Below are 13,937 nucleotides of genomic sequence, written 5' to 3' on the forward strand. Positions count from 1 at the left end.
GGTACTTAGAGAAGCTCATAAAACCAGATACTGAATACATCCTGGAACGGGAAAGATGTACAAGGATCTCAAGAAACATTTTTGGTGGTCGGGTATGAAAGCCGATGTTGCTAAATACGTAGGAGAATGTTTGACGTGTTCTAAGGTCAAAGCTGAGCATCAGAAACCATCAGGTCTACTTCAACAACCCGAAATCCCGGAATGGAAATGGGAAAACATTACCATGGATTTCATCACTAAATTGCCAAGGACTGCAAGTGGTTTTGATACTATTTGGGTAATAGTTGATCGTCTCACCAAATCAGCACACTTCCTGCCAATAAGAGAAGACGACAAGATGGAGAAGTTAGCATGACTGTATTTGAAGGAAGTCGTCTCCAGACATGGAATACCAATCTCTATTATCTCTGATAGGGATGGCAGATTTATTTCAAGATTCTGTCAGACATTACAGCAAGCATTAGGAACTCGTCTAGACATGAGTACTACCTATCATCCACAAACTGATGGGCAGAGCGAAAGGACGATACAAATGCTTGAAGACATGCTACGAGCATGTGTTATTGATTTCGGAAACAGTTGGGATCGACATCTACCGTTAGCAGAATTTTCCTACAACAACAGCTACCATTCAAGCATTGAGATGGCGCCGTTTGAAGCACTTTATGGTAGAAAGTGCAGGTCTCTGATTTGTTGGAGTGAAGTGGGGGATAGACAGATTACGGGTCCGGAGATTATACAAGAAACTACCAAGAAGATCATCCAAATTCAACAACGGTTGAAAACCGCCCAAAGTCAACAAAAGAGCTACGCTGGCATTAAAAGAAAAGATATAGAATTTGAAATTGGAGAGATGGTCATGCTTAAAGTTGCACCTTGGAAAGGCGTTGTTCGATTTGGTAAACGAGGGAAATTAAATCCAAGGTATATTGGACCATTCAAGATTATTGATCGTGTCGGACCAGTAGCTTACCGACTTGAGTTACCTCAACAACTCGCGGCTGTACATAACACTTTCCACGTCTCGAATTTGAAGAAATGTTTTGCTAAATAAGATCTCACTATTCCGTTAGATGAAATCCAAATCAACGAAAAACTCCAATTCATCGAAGAACCCGTCGAAATAATGGATCGTGAGGTTAAAAGACTTAAGCAAAACAAGATACCAATTGTTAAGGTTCGATGGAATTCTCGTAGAGGACCCGAGTTCACCTGGGAGCGTGAAGATCAGATGAAGAAGAAATACCCGCATCTATTTCCAGAAGATTCGTCAACACCTTCAACAGCTTAAAATTTCGGGACGAAATTTATTTAACGGGTAGGTACTGTAGTGACCCGAACTTTTCCATGTTTATATATATTAATTGAGATTGATATTTACATGATTAAATGTTTCCAACATGTTAAGCAATCAAACTTGTTAAGACTTGATTAATTGAAATATGTTTCATATAGACAATTGACCACCCAAGTTGACCGGTGATTCACGAACGTTAAAACTTGTAAAAACTATATGATGACATATATATAGATATATATATTGTTAACATGATACTATGATAAGTAAACATATCATTAAGTATATTAACAATGAACTACATATGTAAAAACAAGACTACTAACTTAATGATTTTTAAACGAGACATATATGTAACGATTATCGTTGTAAAGACATTTAATGTATATATATCATATTAAGAGATATTCATACATGATAATATCATGATAATATAATAATTTAAAATCTCATTTGATATTATAAACATTAGGTTAACAACATTTAACAAGATCGTTAACCTAAAGGTTTCAAAACAACACTTACATGTAACGACTAACGATGACTTAACGACTCAGTTAAAATGTATATACATGTAGTGTTTTAATATGTATTTATACACTTTTGAAAGACTTCAATACACTTATCAAAATAATTCTACTTAACAAAAATTCTTACAATTACATCCTCTTTCAGTTTCATCAACAATTCTACTCGTATGCACCCGTATTCGTACTCGTACAATACACAGCTTTTAGATGTATGTACTATTGGTATATACACTCCAATGATCAGCTCTTAGCAGCCCATGTGAGTCACCTAACATATGTGGAAACCATCATTTAGCAACTAGCATGAAATATCTCATAAAATTACAAAAATATGAGTAATCATTCATGACTTATTTACATGAAAACAAAATTACATATCCTTTATATCTAATCCATACACCAACGACCAAAAACACCTACAAACACTTTCATTCTTCAATTTTCTTCATCTAATTGATCTCTCTCAAGTTCTATCTTCAAGTTCTAAGTGTTCTTCATAAATTCTACAAGTTCTAGTTACATAAAATCAAGAATACTTTCAAGTTTGCTAGCTCACTTCCAATCTTGTAAGGTGATCATCCAACCTCAAGAAATCTTTGTTTCTTACAGTAGGTTATCATTCTAATACAAGGTAATAATCATATTCAAACTTTGGTTCAATTTCTATAACTATAACAATTTTATTTCAAGTGATGATCTTACTTGAACTTATTTTCGTGTCATGATTCTGCTTCAAGAACTTCGAGCCATCCAAGGATCCGTTGAAGCTAGATACATTTTTCTCTTTTCTAGTAGGTTTATCCAAGGAACTTAAGGTAGTAATGATGTTCATAACATCATTCGATTCATACATATAAAGCTATCTTATTCGAAGGTTTAAACTTGTAATCACTAGAACATAGTTTAGTTAATTCTAAACTTGTTCGCAAACAAAAGTTAATCCTTCTAACTTGACTTTTAAAATCAACTAAACACATGTTCTATATCTATATGATATGCTAACTTAATGATTTAAAACCTGGAAACACGAAAAATACCGTAAAACCGGATTTACGCCGTCGTAGTAACACCGCGGGCTGTTTTGGGTTAGTTAATTAAAAACTATGATAAACTTTGATTTAAAAGTTGTTATTCTGAGAAAATGATTTTTATTATGAACATGAAACTATATCCAAAAATTATGGTTAAACTCAAAGTGGAAGTATATTTTCTAAAATGGTCATCTAGACGTCGTTCTTTTGACTGAAATGACTACCTTTACAAAAACGACTTGTAACTTATTTTTTCGACTATAAACCTATACTTTTTCTGTTTAGATTCATAAAATAGAGTTCAATATGAAACCATAGCAATTTGATTCACTCAAAACGGATTTAAAATGAAGAAGTTATGGGTAAAACAAGATTGGATAATTTTTCTCATTTTAGCTACGTGAAAATTGGTAACAAATCTATTCCAACCATAACTTAATCAACTTGTATTATATATTATGTAATCTTGAGATACCATAGACACGTATACAATGTTTCGACCTATCATGTCGACACATCTATATATATTTCGGAACAACCATAGACACTCTATATGTGAATGTTGGAGTTAGCTATACAGGGTTGAGGTTGATTCCAAAATATATATAGTTTGAGTTGTGATCAATACTGAGATACGTATACACTGGGTCGTGGATTGATTCAAGATAATATTTATCGATTTATTTCTGTACATCTAACTGTGGACAACTAGTTGTAGGTTACTAACGAAGACAGCTGACTTAATAAACTTAAAACATCAAAATATATTAAAAGTGTTGTAAATATATTTTGAACATACTTTGATATATATGTATATATTGTTATAGGTTCGTGAATCAATCAGTGGCCAAGTCTTACTTCCCGACGAAGTAAAAATCTGTGAAAGTGAGTTATAGTCCCACTTTTAAAATCTAATATTTTTGGGATGAGAATACATGCAGGTTTTATAAATGATTTACAAAATAGACACAAGTACGTGAAACTACATTCTATGGTTGAATTATCGAAATCGAATATGCCCCTTTTTATTAAGTCTGGTAATCTAAGAATTAGGGAACAGACACCCTAATTGACGCGAATCCTAAAGATAGATCTATTGGGCCTAACAAACCCCATCCAAAGTACCGGATGCTTTAGTACTTCGAAATTTATATCATATCTGAAGGGTGTCCCGGAATGATGGGGATATTCTTATATATGCATCTTGTTAATGTCGGTTACCAGGTGTTCACCATATGAATGATTTTTATCTCTATTTATGGGATGTGTATTGAAATATAAAATCTTGTGGTCTATTATTATGATTTGATATATATAGGTTAAACCTATAACTCACCAACATTTTTGTTGACGTTTTAAGCATGTTTATTCTCAGGTGATTATTAAGAGCTTCCGCTGTTGCATACTTAAATAAGGACGAGATTTGGAGTCCATGCTTGTATGATATTGTGTAAAAATTGCATTCAAGAAACTTATTTTGTTGTAACATATTTGTATTGTAAACCATTATGTAATGGTCGTGTGTAAACAGGATATTTTAGATTATCATTATTTGATAATCTACGTAAAGCTTTTTAAACCTTTATTGATGAAATAAAGGTTATGGTTTGTTTTAAAATGAATGCAGTCTTTGAAAAACGTCTCATATAGAGGTCAAAACCTCGCAACGAAATCAATTAATATGGAACGTTTTTAATCAATAAGAACGGGACATTTCAATGTGCTGCTAAGGTGAGTTTCATTTGCTCCCTTTTTTAATTGCTTTTGCAATCTATATTTTTGGGCTGAGAATACATGCACTTTATTTTAAACGCAATGGATACAAGTACATACTAAATTCTACACCGAGTTTGAACCCAAAATCCCTTAGCTTTGGTAACTAGTAACTGCCAGTTATAAGAACTGGTGGGCGCGAGTAGTAGTATATGGATCCATAGGGCTTGATATCCCCGTCCGAGCTAGAGCACTAGCCTTTTAACGGACGTATGCTATTTGAGAAGCGTACACGTTGGTTTGCGTGTATTATTAAGATGATTATACAAAGGGTATAAAATATATATACGTTAAGTTTAGTTACCAGGGTGCTCAATTTCGTAGAATATTTTGATAAATGTTTCTGGATGGAACAACTGAAATCTTGTGATCCACTTTTATATACAGTTTATGCGCAACATTAAACCTATGAACTCACCAACCTTTGTGTTGACAATTTTAAACATGTTTATTCTCAGGTTTCTAGAAGTCTTTCGCTGTTTGCTTATACCTTATACAAGCTATGTGCATGGAGTCATAGATGCTTTATTCAAGAAAACTTTGCATTCACAAAATCATCACCATGTATCTTATTTTGACTGCATTGTCAACGGATGTAGTATTGTAAACTATTATATACGGTGATTGTCTATACGTAGAAATCATCAGACATCGAAAACCTTGGATTTATATATTCATTTATGGTGTGCCTTTTCAAAAGAATGCAATGTTTACAAAACGTATCATATAGAGGTCAAAACCTCACTATGAAATCAATGAATGATGTATTCGTCCAAAGGGATTTGGAAGGATCGTCACATTTGGTATCAGAGGGTTTGGTCCTAGCAGGTCTTGCATGAGTGTGTCTAACTGATAGTTGTTAAGATGCATTAGTAAGTCTGGACTTCGACCGTGTCTGCATGTTAAAAGTTTTACTTATCATTTCTTGTCGGAAATAATATGCTTATCATTCTTAAGTCTAGACACGTTTTCCTGCATTTATTGCATAAATAGTGTATAGACAAAAATTCATATCTTAGCATATCTGTTACTGTAAACTTTTCCTGACATCTTCCAAAAATTTCTCCGTAATTTGCGGGATTTTGGTATTATATATACATATGTAAATTATGTGTTGAAGAGTACCAATCTAAATTCTATATCTATTTCATATCAAAAATCATCCCTCTAATTATACAAGATGGATCACGTATCAAGTTCAAATTCCTTAAACTCCGACAGCTATTTCGATATGGATATTCACCTGAATTTCGAAGACAGTGTAACTGGAATGGATCAACCAATTAGCCATCACCTATTTTGGATGAATTGGGGATGGTCTCGTAGCCTGCTTAGTCATTGGATACAAGAAGAAGGTGATCCCTTCCATCCACCACATTGCCCTCTTGGCGAAGAACCTGAAGCACTTACCGACGAACCTATTCGAGACACCATTTTCTCTCTCATTTCCAGAGTGTCTCGTCACGATTATATATTATCTCAAATTCTAGATCTTATTCATCCACTCGTCCGAACCGACAATCACCCCGGTGTAATAGAAGAAGTCAACGAGCTTCGCGCTCGGGTAGTGGCTTTGGATAATGTGGTGCAAAGGTTACAAGCACCAGCAGCAGCACCGACAGCAACAGTACCACCATCAGCAACACCAACAGTACCATCACCACCACCAACAACAACATCCGCATCCCACACCTCAACATCACAATCTGTACCTCGAACATCAACGTCATATGCACCATAGATACCAAGGAATACCAACAACAACAAACGATGAAGTATTGATTCATAACTTCATCGAAGAAATATTCTGCAGAGAATATGTAGTTTCTAAAAGTTTTAGAGATTGCATATTCTAGTCCTAGTCGAAAACCAGATGAGATTAATATTATGTTAACTCATTTAAATCATGATTACATCTAAAGAAAATATATATGTAGGTGTATTTTCATAAAGAATGTAATTAAGAAAACTCTTTTGTACAAACTGTTAATGGTGAGAATATTTTAATGGGTAGTTAATACCCGAGAGATATATAAATTCACTATTAATATGTTACATTCTTCGATTCTGATTCAACAAATCATCAACTATACTCACTACTTTCACAACAATATATATTCTTTTATAAAAATCAAAAAAACCATCCTCATCCAAATTTGATTACATATTTTGATTTTGATAAATCAAAATCCAAAGTCAAGATTTAACAAAAGACATCATTCTTAGATTCCTACATCTTTCGAAGCTATACTTTGACTTCAAAACTGTGCTAGAACATCATAGAACCCAGAAAAGTATTTGTATCATTCAAATTCCTAGAACATCATATGAATAATAACGATTACAATCTATGTTCAAATTCCTCGAAATTCCTGAAGACACTTCAAATAATGAATCATCGAGATGATGATCTAACCACATGTTACCGCAGTCTTGTACCTGAAAAACCCTCGAAATCAAAGTCATAGTTTAACACGTATCCGTGTCAGACCCTTTGGCATTTATTAGCTAAAATAACTTTTCAATCCCTTTTCAAAATAAACAGTTTTGTCACCACTCCAGCAAATCACCTTCAATTATTCATTCGAATAAGCCTTATTATAACGATTACCCCTTCATCATTGTTACCAGGGAACCTTTCATATTCCACCACATTAGCAGTAAACTTTGTAACATCCCGCCTTTTTCCGTTTACTTTCCGTTTGTTCATTTTAAAGTCCGTTATATGTTTAAAACATCTCCCGTTGATACGCGTTTTAAATTATCTCGTTTAGGTAATTCACGCACCCGAACAAAAGTTGAGGGACTAAACTTGACAAGGGATCAAACCCTTGACTAGGTCAAAGGGTCAAACCCCTTTCATCTATTCATTTTCATCCTCATCTTTTACTACTTCCTTTTTCTCTCAAAGAACACCAACAAGAATCATCATCCAAATCCGAGCTAGCGGGTGTTTTACAAAACAAATTACATTTTTGGAATCCTTGCAACTTCCTCTTCGATTCCATACCAATTTCATTACATTTGGGTAACTTTCTAAAATCACTAGATTTTGTGTTCTTGATGTTTTTAACTTATAAAGTTGTTAGTTAGTGGATATGGCTCAAGTCTAACATGAATATATGAGTTATATGCTCGATCTCGTTGTTTTAGTGTAACTAGCATGAACATGAATAGTGTGTGTTTGATTTTGAGTTTTGGATGATTTAATGTTGTTGTTATGATAAAGTGCAAGTATTAAATGTGTTCCTAGTATCACTAGCTTCAATTTGATGTGTAGGTTGCTTTAGAAAACTTCATGAACTTGATTAGTGATTTTGGTGAAATTGGGTTAGGGTTTGATGAACGTGAAATGGACTTTTGATGCTTGGAATGACATGAAATGTTATTAGTAAGTATTAGGTTGTATTGTATGCTTGATTACCTTCGAGACGGCATATCATTCATGTAGATTGGTTGCCGAATCATTGATTTGCATTTATGAACTTGAATGCATTAAATGATTGAGCATTCAATGTGATTTTGGTTGTTGTAAAGGTAAATGTGATTGATGAAATGTGTTTAGATGTTTTCCTCGTCAAAATACCTTTCTGATGATATAAGATACATGTTTTGGTTGTTTGCGGATCATAAAATGTGTTAGTTTGGTTTTTGGTTCGTGCACTTAGAAGTTTTCTGCATCAGACTTGAATACCAATCTGGACGCCGTCCAGATCCTTGGACGCCGTCCCAAATTTCAAAGTTGGACGCCATCCAGATATTTGGACGCCGTCCCAGCCTTCAAAGCTGGACACCGTCCAGACAATCTGGACGCCGTCCAGATACACTGGCAGGCTTCTGTCTTCGTTGGTCATTTTACGGAAAATGTTTGCTATGCTATGGACCTCCGATTCACATGTAACTTGTTCTAACATGCTCATATATGATTAAAAACCTCAGAAAAATATTTCGGGACCCGACCCGAACGTGTTGACTTTTTCGTTGATTTTGACCCGACCTAAGTTGACTTTTAATCAAACTTAACCAAATGTTTGTGCAATCGTTCTAACATGATTTTATACTTGTACCTTGCATGAAACATGACAATTTGATTCACATGCTATTATGATCGAGTCTTAACGAGCCATAGGACTAATTGAACACTTTGACCTATCGTGTTTACCGATATTGATATAAACCTATTTGTTTAGGTCAAGACTAGCATTGTTCTTTGCACACATTACTTGTTGAAGTACTTATTACTCGTGCACACAAGGTGAGATCATAGTCCCACTTTTACTCTTTTGCACTTACATTTGGGATGAGAAAACATGAACGTTTCTTTTTACTAAGTGAACACAAGTACAGGAAAACAAACATTCTACATACAAGTTTGAACAAAAATCCTCAATTCGATTATCATTAGTTACACTTGCCGGGTGTAAGCGAGAACTTATGTTATATGGCCATATGGGTTTGACAAACCCTCATTCAAACGGTTCGCTACCGTTTACGAATGAAATATATTTTCGAGAAACAGTGTATGTTCTAACACTATTGTGATGGGGTTCTATGGAAGGAATGTTAAGCATTGATAATTGGGTGCTCGTGAAACAAACTTTTGGAATGTATTACTATTACATCATTGTTGCAAATCTTGTGGTTCACTTGTACTTACTTACTTAAACCTATGATTTCACCAACATTTTCGTTGACAGATTTCTATATTTTTCTCAGGTCTTTGAACGTTTTGTGATACATGCTTCCGCTCATTACCTTGATACTTGCTTGGATGTCGAGTATACATGCATACGTGGAGCGTCTTTTGGCTACTTTTAAATTGTGTCGCATATGTTTAAATTGTACTTTAAACTTTGTAATATAACTAGTTGTCGAACTACCTTGTAAACCTTGAAACATCTTTACTTTTGAAATGAATGCGACATACTTTTGGTCAAACGTTGTTTTAAAGGCTTATGACCACGTAACGGGACCTAAGTAGACGGTGCCATCAATGACGACTTTGTTCGGGTCGCTACAGATGGTATCAGAGCGTTGGTTGTAGGGATTTAGAGTTCATTGGTGTCAACCCCGAGTCATAGGGTACATTAGTGAGTCTAGACTACAACCGGCATATAGACTTGAAGTAGGAATTACTTGACTACTTGTGCATCCATACTCGAACATTTCTACTCATATCTACTTTTATTTCATCTTAATCTCACGTTGTTTAATTTGATTGACGCGCCACCTTGACTTAGTGAAGTAATGTCGAATGCACATATGAATTAGGGTAATATAATTTCCGGGATTATATTACGGTGACTCATATGAACGTTCCGACATTATGACACAAAGAATTTAAGGCGAGTCAAGAAAATTTTTCTCTATCTTTATTCCATATCATGATTAGTATTATTAAAAATACTAATCAACGGTATTCTTGTGTTTTGAAGGAACAATGCCTCCTCGTCGTGTGCCACGCCATGAAACTCTCGAACAAGCTCTACAACGGATGATAGCCACCGTCGTGGATGCAGCCATGGCCGGTCACTCCTCCAACAACAACAACAATCAAGGGGCTGGTAACTCAAGCGAGGGATGCTCCTATAAAGCCTTCATGGGGTGCAAACCTCACACTTTTGATGGAACCGGGGGACCGGTTGTACTCACTCGATGGTTCGAACAAACGGAAGCCGTTCTTAGCATAAGCGGTTGTCGAGACCAAGATAAAGTCAAATATTCCACCCACACCTTTGCCGGTATCGCCCTCACGTGGTGGAACACCTATGTACAATCGGTGGGTACCGATGAAGCTCACGCCCTCTCTTGGGCCGACTTGAGGGAAAAGATGATTGTCGAATATTTCCCTCGTCAAGAAACCCGAAGGCTCGAACAAGAGCTAAGGACTTTAAAGGCAGTCGGAAATGATCTCAAGGCTTATAATCAACGATTTTCTGAACTAGCCTTGATGTGCCCAAATCTTGTGAACCCCGAAGCTTTAAGGGTTGAACTTTACATGGATGGTCTTCCAAAGAGCATCAAACACGGAGTAATGTCATCCAAACCCACTAATCATCAAGAAGCTTTGAACATGGCCCGTAAATTGATAGAAATGGTGGACGAAATTGTAGTGCCGGCACCTAAAGCCGAGGATAAGTCGGGTAACAACAAAAGAAAATGGGAAGCCCCCCAAACAAGAAACAACAACTTTGCTAAGAAGCCTTACACCTCCGACGGCAAGAAGGGTTATGCCGGGAACCTACCTCTTTGCAACAAATACAACAAACATCACTTTGGTGAATGTGGCAAGTTAATTTGCCACCGGTGCTAAGGAGTTGGTCATAAGGCCAATGAGTGTAAAAGTGTTGCCCCCATCGCTCGAAAGGGGCCCAATGCACCAAAAACGGGCACTTGTTATGAATGTGGCCAAACGGGCCATTATAGAAATGCATGCCCGAAGAGGAAAGATAACCCCAATACGCGCGGCCGAGCTTTCAACATCAACACCGAGGAAGCCCGTTATGAAAATGAATTAGTCACGAGTACGTTTCTTCTCAACAACACTTATGTTACTTGTTTATTCAATTCGGGTGCCGATAAATGCTTTGTATCCAAGACTTTGACTCATTCTTTTAGCACTCCACCGTTTCCATTAGATACCACTTATACCATTGAAGTGGCCAACAGGAAACTATTGAGTGCCGACACATATTACCGGGGGTGCACATTAAACATTTTGGGTAATGAGTTTGAAATTGACTTGATACCCATGGAACTAGGAAGCTTCAATGTAATAATCGGTATGAATTGGTTAGCCAAGACGAAATCTCACATCCTTTGTGATCTTAATGCAATCCGAATTCCTATCGAGAATGGTGAACCTTTGATTGTTTATGGCGATAAGAGTTGCACCGGACTCAACCTCGTTTCGTGCCTTAAAGTTAGAAAACTACTCCATAAGGGTTGTTTTGCGATCCTTGCCCGCGTTAGGAAAGTCGAGTTCGATGAGAAGCATATCGATGAGGTGCCAATTGTTAGTGACTTTTTCGATGTATTTCCCGACGAATTGCCGGGTCTTCCACCTCATCGACCGGTAGAATTCCAAATCGATCTTATTCCGGGAGCCGTACCCATAGCACATGCACCATATAGACTCGCTCCATCCGAAATGCAAGAATTGAAAAGTCAAATCCAAGAACTACTCGATCGTGGTTTTATCCAACCTAGCCATTCACCGTGGGGCGCTCCGATTTTATTCGTTAAGAAGAAAGATGGATCCCTACGAATGTGCATTAATTATCGTGAACTAAATAAATTGACGGTTAAGAACCGATATCCTCTTCCTCGCATCGATGACCTCTTTGATCAATTACAAGGGTCTTGTGTATATTCGAAAATCGATCTCCGTTCGGGTTATCATCAACTAAGGGTTAAGGAGGAAGACGTCTCCAAAACCGCTTTCCGTACTCGTTATGGTAGTTATGAATTCCTTGCCATGCCATTTGGTCTCACTAATGCACCGGCAGTGTTCATGGATCTTATAAACCGAGTGTGCAAACCGTACCTTGACAAATTCGTTATCGTGTTCATCGATGATATTTTGGTCTATTCTAAAAACGAAGAAGAACACGAGGAACATCTCCGACTTGTGCTTGAACTTTTAAGACAAGAAAGACTCTATGCCAAATTCTCCAAGTGTGAATTTTGGTTGAAGGAAGTTCAGTTTCTTGGTCATGTTGTAAGTGATCAAGGTATTAAAGTCGATCCATCAAAAATCGAAGCCATTAGTAAATGGGAGACTCCTACTACTCCTACTCACATTCGTCAATTTTTGGGTCTCGCCGGATACTATCGTAGATTCATCAAGGATTTCTCTTTAGTTGCTCGTCCTCTAACCGCGTTAACTCACAAGGGAAAGAAATTCATTTGGGCAACCGAACAAGAATCCGCATTTCAAATCTTGAAAACGAAGCTAACCACCGCTCCTATCTTGTCACTTCCCGAAGGCAACGATGATTTTGTTGTGTATTGCGACACCTCGAAACATGGTTTTGGGTGTGTGTTGATGCAACGAACGAAAGTCATTGCTTACGCTTCTCGACAACTCAAAATTCATGAACGAAACTATACGACACATGATCTCGAACTCGGAGCCGTTGTCTTCGCACTTAAAATGTGGAGACACTATCTTTATGGAACCAAAAGTACCATCTTCACCGATCACAAAAGCCTTCAACACATCTTCGATCAAAAACAACTAAACATGAGACAACGACGGTGGATTGAAACTTTAAACGATTATGATTGTGAGCTTCGTTACCATCCCGGAAAGGCAAATGTAGTAGCCGATGCCTTAAGTCAAAAAGAAAGAGCGGTGCCTCTTCGTGTCCGAGCTTTAAACATCACCATCCACACCAACCTTAATAACCAAATTCGAGTAGCCCAAGACGAGGCTCTCAAGGATGAAAACATCTCTTTTGAACACTTGAACGTCCTCAGCTCTCGATTCGAAGTTAAAGAAACCGGACTCCGATATTTTGCCGGGAGGATTTGGGTGCCTAGTTATGGGGACCTACGAAGTCTTATTTTAGATGAAGCACATAAGTCACGATACTCAATTCACCCCGGTGCCAATAAGATGTACCATGACCTTAAACAACAATATTGGTGGCCGAACATCAAAAGAGACGTAGCTACTTATGTTGCCAAGTGTTTGACATGTTCTAAAGTCAAAGCCGAACATCAAAGACCGTCCGAAATACTCCAACAACCTGAAATCTCGCAATGGAAGTGGGAAAGGATAACGATGGATTTTATCACCAAACTACCAAAGACGGTTGGCGGTTATGATACTATTTGGGTTATTGTTGACCGTCTCACCAAATCCACGCACTTCCTAGCCATGAAGGAAACCGACAACATGGAGAAACTAGCACAACTTTACATTAAAGAAATCGTAGCCCGACGGTGTACCCTTATCGATTATCTCCGACCGAGATGGCAGATTTGTTTCTAGATTTTGGCGTACTTTACAAGAAGCGTTAGGAATGCATTTAGACATGAGCACCGCATATCATCCACAAACCGACGGACAAAGCGAACGCACAATTCAAACCTTAGAAGACATGCTACGAGCTTGTGTTATCGACTTTGGAAAAGCTTGGGATAAGAACTTGCCTCTCGCCGAATTCTCCTACAACAATAGTTATCATGCGAGTATTAACGCCGCACCATTCGAAGCTTTATATGGTCGAAAATGTCGTTCACCTCTTTGTTGGGCTGAAGTAGGCGACACACAAATCACCGGACCCGAACTCATTCATG

This window comes from Rutidosis leptorrhynchoides, chromosome 6 (assembly GCF_046630445.1).
Source record: "Rutidosis leptorrhynchoides isolate AG116_Rl617_1_P2 chromosome 6, CSIRO_AGI_Rlap_v1, whole genome shotgun sequence".
Lineage (NCBI taxonomy): Eukaryota > Viridiplantae > Streptophyta > Magnoliopsida > Asterales > Asteraceae > Rutidosis > Rutidosis leptorrhynchoides.